A 12,153-nucleotide genomic window follows, 5' to 3' on the forward strand; every position below is an offset into this window, starting at 1 on the left:
ATATGCTTCAGCTAATGACTGACGCCAGCCTGGACATGACAGGTATGCTTCCTGTTCCTAACCATGCTGGATTTTATTTTTGCTATTTTGTCCTTCCTTGTCAATTTATTCGCTGTACCAGGCTCATTTTTGGATACTGCTGCCGAAGATCAACGTGTTGAAGCTCGAGCCAATGCTTTGCTCAAACTGGCTGCGCAACATGGTTCTAACTTTTGGGTTACTCCCCAGCGTACCCGTCAAATTGTCAGATTCCAAGATCGCGCGGGTCAGGTCCGTGATTTCCTTGACTTCTGTACGAAGACTTTGTTTTTAGTTTATGGAACCATGTTCCCTCGCAACAAAATGCCAGAAACTCTTCCTGTATTAATGGAAAAGTTTCGAGATGCTCCTCGAATCCATGGCTTTGTGCGGGCTCAACTCTCTGTTGGCGCAAGATTTGCTATGATGATGATAAAGATTTGCCATCCAAAATTGCCCATGGATCAAATTGTTCCCACGTGCCTGGCTAAAATGTCGAAGAAAAAGAGAAACATGAGCAAGATTGATGATCTGGTGACTCCTGTAGCCGAAGATATGATGGATGAACTTCTTCGGATGGATGCTGAATTCTTCGTGAAGGGTAGCTATGCCGAGCATAGTACTCGTCCTTCCAATGAACGAGTAACCATAGACCATGTGCTAGGTATCCATTGAGGGTTTTTCCTTTTTTCTTGCTGTAGTTTCACCATTGATACACCTTTGTGAACACGATCTATATTGTAAAGCTGTCAACTCTGTAAGTATGTATTGTTTTTATTCTTGACCGTCCAGCCCCCGAGCCTTTGGCTGGAGTTTGTATTATTTTGTTATCTCGAAGATTTTTCTCTTATTGCGAGAAGGTATAAATATTTTACTATCAATGGTCATGAGCCCCCGAGTGTCTTGGTGGTCACGTTCTATATTTTTGTTGCGAGGTTTTCAGACCAAAGCAATAATATTTTGACGAGTACGCTATATTTACAGTTGTTAGCTTCCGATAGTCTATTTGGCGAGGTAATCTTGTACCAAGGCGAAATATTTCGGTAAGTCTAGTTTATCTATATTGTATATATTTTGTGACTTGAAGGCATTGAGCCCCGAGCGTGTCGAAGAATAAGAAGTATATCTCCACTATCTTTATTATATTGCAGCACCGCGAGCCCGCCTCATTAAAAACCTTTCTCGGCCCCACTCGGTGCCCCGAAAAAGGAAAAGAGTGCGTCTGAAAACTCGCGGGCGTTTCAGTACATTGTATTTTTACAGAGGAGGACTATATTTCGACTCTAAGCGTAGAACCGCCTGAGCTGTGCCACGTTCCAGGGGTTTTTCTCGGGAACCCCTGTCTTTTTGTCTTTTATCCTGTATGCTCCCCCTTCGATTACTTCCGTAATGACGTAGGGGCCAAGCCATGGCGACTCGAGTTTTTCAGTACGCTCTTGGTTGAGTCGCAAAACTAAGTCTCCAACTTGAAAAGATCTTGGTCGCAAACATCGACTGTGGTAATTTTTCAGGTCCTGTTGATATTTGGTTACCCTTGATAATACTTCGTCTCGAGCTTCGTCGAGTGCGTCGACGTCGTCTTCCAATGCTTTCCTGGAAGCTTCTTCATTATACTCTGTGACTGCGGGGAGTCGTGCTCTATTTCTATCGGCAATACTGCCTCTGCTCCATGGACAAGGAAGAACGGGGTCTCCTGTGTTGCTGTATTTGGTGTTGTTCGGATGCTCCATAACACACTTGGTAATTCTTCTGGCCAGGTATGTCGAGCTTTTTCCAGTGGTCCTAACAAGCGTTTCTTGATGCCATTGCAGATGATGCCATTGGCTTTCTCGACTTGACCATTGGTTTGAGGATGTGCAACTGACGCGAAGTGCAATTTGATGCCTACCTCTGCGCAGTACGCCTTGAACTCCTTTGACGTAAAGTTGCTGCCATTGTCTGTGACGATGCTGTGAGGTACTCCAAATCGAAAAACGATGCCCTTCACGAACTTTATTGTTGATGCTGCATCTGGTGAATTTATCGGCTTTGCTTCTATCCACTTGGTGAATTTATCGACGGCAACCAACATGTACTTGTATCCTCCTGGTGAAGCTTTGTGTAATTTTCCCACCATATCGAGACCCCATTGAGCAAAAGGCCAAGATAAGGGTATTGGCATTAATTCTGCTGCCGGAGAGTGAGGTTTTGCGGCAAATCTCTGACATGCGTCACAAGTTCGCACTATCTCCTTCGCGTCCTCAATTGCTGTCAACCAGTAAAATCCTGCTCGAAAAACTTTGGCTGCAATAGCTCGACTGCTTGCGTGGTGGCCACATACTCCTTCGTGTACGTCTTTCAGAATTATCCTTCCTTCTTCGGGTGTGACGCACCGTTGTAACACACCCGAGATACTGCGTTTGTACAACTCCCCTTTGACCACCGTGAAAGCTTTGGATCGCCTAATAACTCGCCTTGCTTCAACTCGATCGTCGGGTATTGTTTTTCTTAGGATGTATGATATGTACGCCTGCATCCACGGGATTTGCACCATTAATACTAGATCTTGTTCCTCTTCTTCTTCTTCCAACGCTCCTTTCGCAGCCCCCGAGGGTTTCTCGCTCTTCTCCTTCTTTGTTGATTTCTTCGGCTTCGTGGATCTTTCTGTTATCTCTTCCCAGAACACACCTGGGGGAATTGCGAGGCACTGCGACCCGATGTTTGCGAGAACATCGGCTTCATCATTGCTCAACCTGCTGATATGGTTTACCTCGCATCCATCAAACAGTTTCTCCAGCTCATTATACATCTCTTTGTACGCCACCATGCTATCATTGACCGCATCACATTGGTTCATGACTTGCTGAGCTACTAATTGTGAGTCGCCGAATATTTTTAGTCGAGTTGCGCCGCAGGCTTTCGCCATCTTCATCCCATGTATAAGGGCTTCATATTCTGCTTCATTATTAGATGCGTTTGGGAACGTCATCCACAGGACGTACTTCAATTTGTCGCCTTCAGGTGATATGAGTATTACCCCTGCTCCAGCTCCTTCTAACCTTTTGGACCCGTCGAAGTTCATAGTCCAGGTTCTCGATAAATCCGGAGGTCCTGTGTTTTGCAATTCCATCCACTCCGCGATGAAGTCTGGTAGAATTTGTGACTTTATTGCCTTTCTTTTTTCATACGTGATGTCCCGAGGAGAAAGTTCTATTCCCCAAAGGGAGACACGGCCTGTAGCTTCTGGATTATTGAGTATGTTGGATAAAGGCGCCTCATTGACCACTATTATCGGATGCGCCGAAAAATAATGACGCAATTTTCTTGCGGTTGTGAATACTCCATATGCTAGCTTTTGGTACTGCGGGTACCTCTGTTTTGAAGGCGATAATACTTCGCTGATGAAATATACTGGCCTCTGCACTCCATGGAGTTTTCCTTCTTCTTCTCTTTCGACAACTAGTGCCGTGCTGACCACTTGAGGTGTAGCCGCAATATATAACATGAGTGGTTCTTTTTCTTTTGGCGCCACTAGAATTGGTGGTGTCGAAATTTTCTGTTTGAGGTCCTCGAAGGCCCTATCTGCCTCTTCGTTCCACTGGAACTTCTCTCCTTGTTTAGTTAGGGCGTAGAATGGTAACGCCTTTTCTCCCAGCCTGGCGATGAATCTACTTAAAGCTGCGACTCGCCCAGTTAACTGCTGTATTTCCTTCAACTTTGTTGGCTTCCTCATTGTTATGATAGCTTGGATTTTTTCGGGATTTGCTTCGATCCCTCTTGCTGAGACTAGGAACCCGAGAAGTTCTCCTGCAGGGACGCCGAAAGAACATTTCGTCGGATTCAACTTGAGACAAAATTTGTCGAGGTTGTCGAAAGTTTCCTTCAAGTCCTCGATTAATGTTGCCCCCTTTTTTGATGTGATGACAACGTCGTCGATGTACACTTGTACATTTTTCCCAATATGTGTTGCTAGGCACTTCTGCATCATCCGTTGATATGTTGCTCCCGCGTTTTTCAACCCGAAGGGCATTGTTTTGTAACAAAATACACCATACGGTGTGATAAACGCTGTTTTGGCTTCGTCGTCTTCTTTTAATCTGATCTGGTTGTAACCAGAATAAGCGTCCGAGAAGGAAAGACGTTCGCATCCTGCCGTGTAGTCGATAATCTGATCGATCCTTGGGAGGGGAAAGTGATCCTTTGGACAATGTTTATTGAGACACGTAAAGTCGACACACATGCGAAGGACTTTCGTGTTTTTCTTCGGCACCATCACTGGGTTAGCTACCCAAGTGGCCTCGGTAGATATCTCTTTGATGAAACCAGCTTCTCTAAGTCGATCAATTTCTGACAGCATGGCTTTGCGATTTGGTTCCGAAAAACGTCGCAAAGGTTGTTTGATTGGTCTCGCTATTGGATCCAAGTTTAGATGGTGCTCGGCAAGTTCCCTGGGTACTCCTGGCATGTCAGCTGGACACCATGCGAAGATTTTCCAGTGCTCACGGAGGAACTCGACGAGCGCGCTTTCCTATGCGAGGTCCATATTTGTTGCGATGGACGTCGTTTTCTTCGGATCTGTCGGGTGAATCTGCACTTCCTTAGAATCTTTTGCTGTATTGAAAGTTGATTCTTTGTTGGGCCTCCCTACGTCTGGCAGCACATCATAATCAGTCATGAGCCTTGACGATGCGTACTCTGCCTGCATCCCGAAAGTTCCTGATAGTCGATGGAAATCTTTGTCGCATTTATCGGCTAGCGCGAAGCTTCCTTTGACTGTGATTGGTCCCTTAGGTCCAGGTAACCTCCAAAGCAAGTACGTGTAATGTGGTACCGCCATAAACCTGGCATATGCTGGTCGCCCCAACAAAGCATGATACTGCGACGGGAAATCCACAACTTCGAATTCCAACCTCTCTATCCTGTAGTTTTCTCGGGTTCCAAACTGAACGTCGAGATTGATCTTCCCAGTGGGTAACTTGGCTTCTCTGGTGTGATGCCGTGGAAACGTGTGTCGGTTGGTTTCAAATTTGCGAGGGAAATATTCATCTTCCTTAGCGTATCTGCGTACATAAGGTTTAAACTGCTGCCGCCATCTATGAATACTCGAGATACATCGAATCCTGCAATTACTGCTGGTAAGATCAGTGCTGACTGCCCTGGTCGAGGGACTTGCTGTGGATATCAGCTATTGTGAAGCCAATATCTTGCCCTGACCAGTTAAGGTACTCGACTGTTGGTGGTGGCATCTTTTCTGCCATAAACACATGTCGCGAGATTACTTTCTGAGCTCTATTGGATGGCCTGCCTTTCTGAATCATCGAGACCGCTCCGTTAGAGTTAGGATCGACGTAGGGCGGTGGAGCAGGTGCTGCCGCTATTCTGAGCTGATGTCGATTTTCATCCGTAACCGCTGGAGGAGGTGGCAAGTGAATCTCACTCCTAGGTCCTTGAGGATTTCTGTGTGCTGCCTGAGCATTTGCATGTCCTGCCCATCTTAACATTGCCTGGAAATTTCGGCAATCCTTTTGCAAGTGTCCTGACTGTCTTTTTCCACTGCTATCGAGAAAGAAATGCATCTGACACGGCCCGTTCATCATCTCTTCGGGAGACACAAAAGGTCTCTGGAACCTTGGCCCGCTATTTTGCATGTTATCTCTATTGTCGCCTTGATGTGCATTACTTCTCTGGTAGTCATCTCTACTGTTTCCTCCATTGTTTCCCCGAACGCCAGCCGATATTTGGCCAGGTGCATCGTAACTTGAAAATTGACGAGGGAATCGACGTCTATTTTGAAAATTTCGACTGCGATCTTCCTCTGGGGACCTATGTCGTTTGTTATGTACCGCATCTTCGCCATCTGCCCATCTGTTTGCTATCTCCATTAAAGCTGATACTGTTCTTGGGTTTGTCCTCCCCAAGTCCTCCACGAAATCTCCTCGTCGAACTCCTGCAACAAATGCATCTATCGCTCTTTCGTCAGATATATTTTCTGCCGAGTTTTTGATAATGTTCCACCTTTGAATGTACTTCCTCATTGATTCATCATGCTTTTGTCGACATGACCTCAACTCCTCTAGTGTCGCAGGTTTCTTGCAGGTTGACCGGAAATTCTTAATAAACACGTCCTCGAAACTTTCCCAGCTGTCGATGGAACCTGGGGGAAGCTTTTTTATCCATGATCTGGCGGCTCCGCTCAGATGTATCTGGATGCTCTGCATGGCTGTCGCTCTGGTCCCGCCTATCAATTTTACTGTCTCGAGATAATCCACAAGCCAATCCTCAGGGTCTTGCAGGCCATCGAATTTCTTGAAACTATCGGGTAGCTTGAATCCTGATGGAACTCGAGTTTTCGGACCCGTCGTGTGAAGCATGGGAGTCCACACATGTCCTCTTCAGCAAGTTCTGGTGAATGCCGACGTTCCCTTCTTTCTTGTCGCGCTCTATCAACTCTGGCTTGAGTTGTTGTGTCCCTGGCTCCACTTGCTCTTGGTGGATCTTGCACTGCTGCGGTAGGTCTCGGGCTATTTTGCCTTGCAGTTCCTTCGGGAGGTGTGGCTGTGAACGCTGCTCCCATGGCTCCACATCCTGCCATGGCCATGTTGTACAGCGTTTCCCTTGGATCTCCGGGAGGTGGCCTGGACGCTAAGATGAAGGCTTGTGTCGCCATGTACCCTGCTTCCGGTGTTTTTGGGATAATATTCCCCCTCGTGTCGATTGACATAAAGGACATGTCGAGGTTTTGGATTAGAGTTTCTCTTTCAGCTTCCGGTATATTTTGCAGCCGAGATCTTGCTCTCCTCCGAGCTTCTCTGTGACTATCTCCCAAAGTTTCTGAGTGTCGACTTAATTCCGCTCGTCGCCTGCTTGATGCGGAAGCTGCCTCTCTTCTTCTGTTCAAAGCAGTTGTCTGTTTTTCCAACTCTCTTCCAGCTCTAGCGAGTCTATATTGATAAGCTTGCAGTTCTTCGACTGTAGCAGTTGTCTCCATTGGTTCAGAGCCATCTAAAGCTTTCGCAGCTTTATCCCAGGCTGCTTGTGGAAGTTGAACTCTGGCACGTGGTGTGGGCCCAACATATTTAGTGCCCAAACCTCTCCTTAGATCTGAGGGATCGACATAAGGATTTCCCAAATCGTCGAAAGCCTCTGATGTTTCCTCTTGATCGCGACTTGCTTCTCCAATGGCATAAACTTGGTGATATTTTGGAGTTTTCGCTTTGCTTGGTTCGGTGACACCATCATAGAGATTGGTGAAGACCTTCCCAATAGAGATGGATTTGTCGATGAAGTCGAAGCTATCGGTGTCGCTTGAATCATCGCTTATATAGGAGTCCGCCGATGACTCGAAGGACATGCCGCTGAAGATTTTGGCGAGTTTTTCACTTGCCCTGCTGCCGATGAAGCGTGGCGACGAAATCTCCTTGTCGCTTGACTCGACGGATGATACTGAGTTTGAGAAGTCAAGACCATCCGCCGATAATCCCGACGAAATCGGAACTTCGAGACGATACGATCCTTCTTTCTCGACGTGGAAGTGGAATTTTCCAAACGTCATCTTCATGGGCTCCTCCAGATACGCATATGCATCCAAACGGGGGGGGGGGGGGCGGGTGAGGAATAAAATCAACGAGACCAGTTTCGATCTGTTTACCTCTCTCCATCATGTTGCTTGCTACTGATGAAGTCGACGATCTTGAACGTGCCATCGAGATCAGCTCCTTGTTGCCTCTAGACCCCACAGACGGCGCCAATTGACAAGGTATTAACTTGTCAATGCCTACGGATTGTAGACTAGGGTTTAGTTGGATGTAGAGGGCAAGTAGATCTCGAAGGTTTCAGCCGAAAAGTACTCGACGAATATGAAAACTAGGGTTTGATTAAACAATGATTCGATCCTTTCTGCGTCCCTCGACTCCCCCTTATATAGGAGGCGGAGCCGAGGGTTTCGTATTGTACAAATTACAGAGTCCGGGTAGGTTTCTAACTCCTCCCACAAGATTACAAATAATGCTTCCTATTACAACTCTAGCTTTCCTTAACAATATCTTGGGCTTCCGAACCTTCTTATTCTTCGGGTAGTGGGCCTTCAGTAAACCCCGGGTACCATTGATGACGCGTAAAGCACACGCCCGTTGGGAACCCCAAGTGGAAGGTGTGATGCGTACAGCAGCAAGTTTCCCTCAGTAAGAAACCAAGGTTTATCGAACCAGTAGGAGCCAAGAAGCACGTTGAAGGTTGATGGTGGCGGGATGTAGTGCGGCGCAACACCGAGATTCCGGCGCCAACGTGGAACCTGCACAACACAACCAAAGTACTTTGCCCCAACGAAACGAGTGAGGTTGTCAATCTCACCGGCTTGCTGTAACAAAGGATTAACCGTATTGTGTGGAAGATGATTGTTTGCAGAGAAAACAGTAAAAACAAGTATTGCGGCAGATTTGTATTTCAGTATTAAAAGAATGGACCGGGGTCCACAGTTCACTAGAGGTGTCTCTCCCATAAGATAAAAGCATGTTGGGTGAACAAATTACAGTCGGGCAATTGACAAATAGAGAGGGCATAACAATGCACATACATGTCATGATAAGTACAGTGAGATTTAATTGGGCATTACGACAAAGTACATAGACCGCCATCCAACTGCATCTATGCCTAAAAAGTCCACCTTCAGGTTATCGTCCGAACCCCTTCCAGTATTAAGTTGCAAAGCAATAGACAATTGCATTAAGTATGGTGCGTAATGTAATCAATAACTACATCCTCGAACATAGCATCAATGTTTTATCCCTAGTGGCAACAAGCACAACACAACCTTAGGGGTTTCGTCACCCCCCAGATATCAATGCAGGCATGAACCCACTATCGAGCATAAATACTCCCTCTTGGAGTTACTAGCTTCAACTTGGCCAGAGCCTCTACTAATAACGGAGAGCATGCAAGATCATAAACAACACATAGGTAATAACTTGATAATTAACATAACATGGTATTCTCTATCCATCGGATCCCGACAAACACAACATATAGCATTACGGATAGATGATCTTGATCATGTTAGGCAGCTCACAAGATCCAACAATGAAGCACAATGAGGAGAAGACAACCATCTAGCTACTGCTATGGACCCATAGTCCAGGGGTGAACTACTCACTCATCACTCCGGAGGCGACCATGGCGGTGTAGAGTCCTCCGGGAGATGAATCCCCTCTCCGGCAGGGTGCCGGAGGAGATCTCCAGAATCCCCCGAGATGGGATTGGCGGCAGCGGCGTCTCTGGAAGGTTTTCCGTATCGTGGTTTTTCGCATCAGGGGTTTCGCGACGGAGGCTTTAAGTAGGCGGAAGGGCAGTGTCGGGGGGCTGACGAGGGCCCCACGCCACAGGGCGGCGCGGGCCCCTCCTTGGTCGCGCCGCCTTGTGGTGGTGGCCCCTCGTGGCCCCACTTCGTATGCTCTTCGGTCTTCTGGAAGGTTCGTGTGGGGACCCCGGACTAGCTGTCCGAAATTCCCTGTTATGTATGCAGTTCACGATCCCATGATCAGTGCGCCGTGAACACATAACCGAACTGATATCAAATTACACCATCCATTACAAAGCGGAATAAGAAAATTACAACATGGTCACATGACCAATACTTACATAATAGCCTCGAAGGGCCTAACTAAACATCGGAGTAGCATCATCGCTTCGAGCAGCGCAGTACCCAAGTCATCCGCCATAACCCTACAGGCAACCGACCGGGAAGACGTTCCTAGCTCGCATAGACGTCGTCAACTCCTTCTTCATCCGTCGAAGTCCTCCGGGTCTGGCCAAGTAAATAGCCGAGGACAAAGCCGTGAGTACATTTGAATTGTACTCGCAAAACCATCAAGAAGGTGATAACAATTCTAACTAAAGAAGACAAGAGAGGAAGAATAGTTTCTCTGGTGGATATAACATGTGAAAGAGAATCAGTTTCTCTTGTGGATATAGCATGTGAAAGAGAATCAGTTTCTCTTGTGGATATAGCATCCCACATCACGGTTGAAGGGGACACTAAGAAAGTCCTATGACATCTCTATATCTTTGTTAAAGCAGAGTTCCTCTACATGAAACACTAGGAAGGGTCACCCTCTTTTGTTTCATTTTCCTCGACCATCTCCACATGGTCGGCACACCATCTTTCCCGTACCCTTCCGGTACTTCCAACACACATTTCCTTTGGAAATCATTTTCAAAACCAAAACTCGACACAGCTCCGTAACGGCCATCCCAACCGTCCATGACCGCGGACGCGGCTATTCGAATAGTTTTGACTCGCAGAGTTTGCACACTTTCACCACAACTATCCGGATACCTATCGTGTGGGCATCATCCCCGCATAACGACATATGCCACGACGGATACCCGGACATAACCTTTCGCCCATTCGACTTAACACGAGGTCCTACCCTATGGAGTATGTACCTCCCCGGCACCGTGGCAGCTCACCTCCTCTAGAGCGTGGCTCCACCGCCAAGCCGGAGACCCATAGTGTCTTCCGGACGGGTCAGCCCCGAAGGCCTCCCGTTATACTATTGTCCCAACCACGACAACCCGGACTCGGGGGTAACCGTACCCTTGTATAGTTGTGCGGTGCCTCATGCTAAGAAGAACAAACGTCAAGTTAAGCCCCGTGCCCATGTTGGAGTAGCTATGGTTGCGCTCGTTTAGTTGTTCCGGGCGAATACAAAGAACCATGTGTCGTTTTTCTCAAAAACCCAAGTCACACACACCTTCCTCTTTCCAACCATCTTTGTCAAGATCCTTTCCTTTCATAAACCATACGCTTGGGTAAGGTTGCCTCACCCAAGGTTTTCATAAACATTTACAACAAGGTAAACCTTGAGGGGTTCCCAATCTAAAGTTTCATGAGTTGAACTAATACAACACTATGGCCGAGATGAGGGTCATCACGCCATTGAGGGTATGAAAAAGAGGTATTGGAGTGGATCATACTTGCTTGAGCTAAGCATGTATTATGACAACACAAGAGGAAATATACTTTCAGATTTGTGGTGCTATCTAACCCAATCAATAGATATATAGGGATGAGAATTGACCAACACCAACACCATTAAGGGAAAACAGGCATACTCATCACAATTTGAGAATACACCAAAAACATGGTATTGATACATCTACACTAGAAGGGGGTGTAGTATGAATCTTGTCCCGAGGTGGAACATATTCAAGCTAAATATAGAAAGCAAGTTGGATAGCAATGGCCATGATACCATACACCCAACAAATTACCAAGACCTTGACAAGATAAAACTACTAGAGGTACCATGCTTGCATCCAAGCATAGATGACAACAATATGGAGATCATCACACATAGAACCAAGATGCTATTGATAGCACAAGATGACATCCAAAGAGACATCATATCAGAGATCAAAAGATGGCTTGCATTGGCTTATTTGTCCCTGGACTTCTTCAACTTCATCAATATAAGAATCCCGTCAATATAAATAAAATCCTTGTCCGAACCACTTCTTCTTCTTCTCCGGAATCGTTCGCATCTATCGTCGGAAAATATAAAAGGAACACAATCAATCACATTGCACCAATCATAACAAGCATGCAACATTCAACAATCAACAAGCAATAGCTAACCACCTTACTACGGGCTAACATACAAAGAACTTATAGATACTACAAAGCAACTAAAAGAGAGCCCATTTTATTTACCTAGTAAAGGTATGAGAGTATCATAACTTAGCAATTGCCTCTCTCGGTATCACCATGGCACAACTAAGTATCCCCTGGTAGATCACATCATAAAGAGGACAAGTGCATTAGTTGGGCATTACAAACATTCATATTATGTTTTGAAACATTTTTGGAAAAGCGGGAAATCATTCTCTCTATTTTGTAAAGCTTACACAACACTACACAAGAATAGGAAGTAAATGATATGCCACACCATTTGAAGACTTAATCCAAACAATAGAACTAAGGTTAAGTTGCAGAGGTTTTGTTTTGCAAGAATAAAACATTGGTTGACCAATTTTTAAATAAAAGAGTGGGCAAAGGTTTAAAAATAAACCAAAGAGTTTTGGTTCAACAATCCATGTCACACATACACATTAGTAACAGTAAGAAATATGTATGAACAGAGACTAACAACATTTTTCCTA

Source organism: Lolium rigidum, chromosome 6, assembly GCF_022539505.1.
Source record: "Lolium rigidum isolate FL_2022 chromosome 6, APGP_CSIRO_Lrig_0.1, whole genome shotgun sequence".
Lineage (NCBI taxonomy): Eukaryota > Viridiplantae > Streptophyta > Magnoliopsida > Poales > Poaceae > Lolium > Lolium rigidum.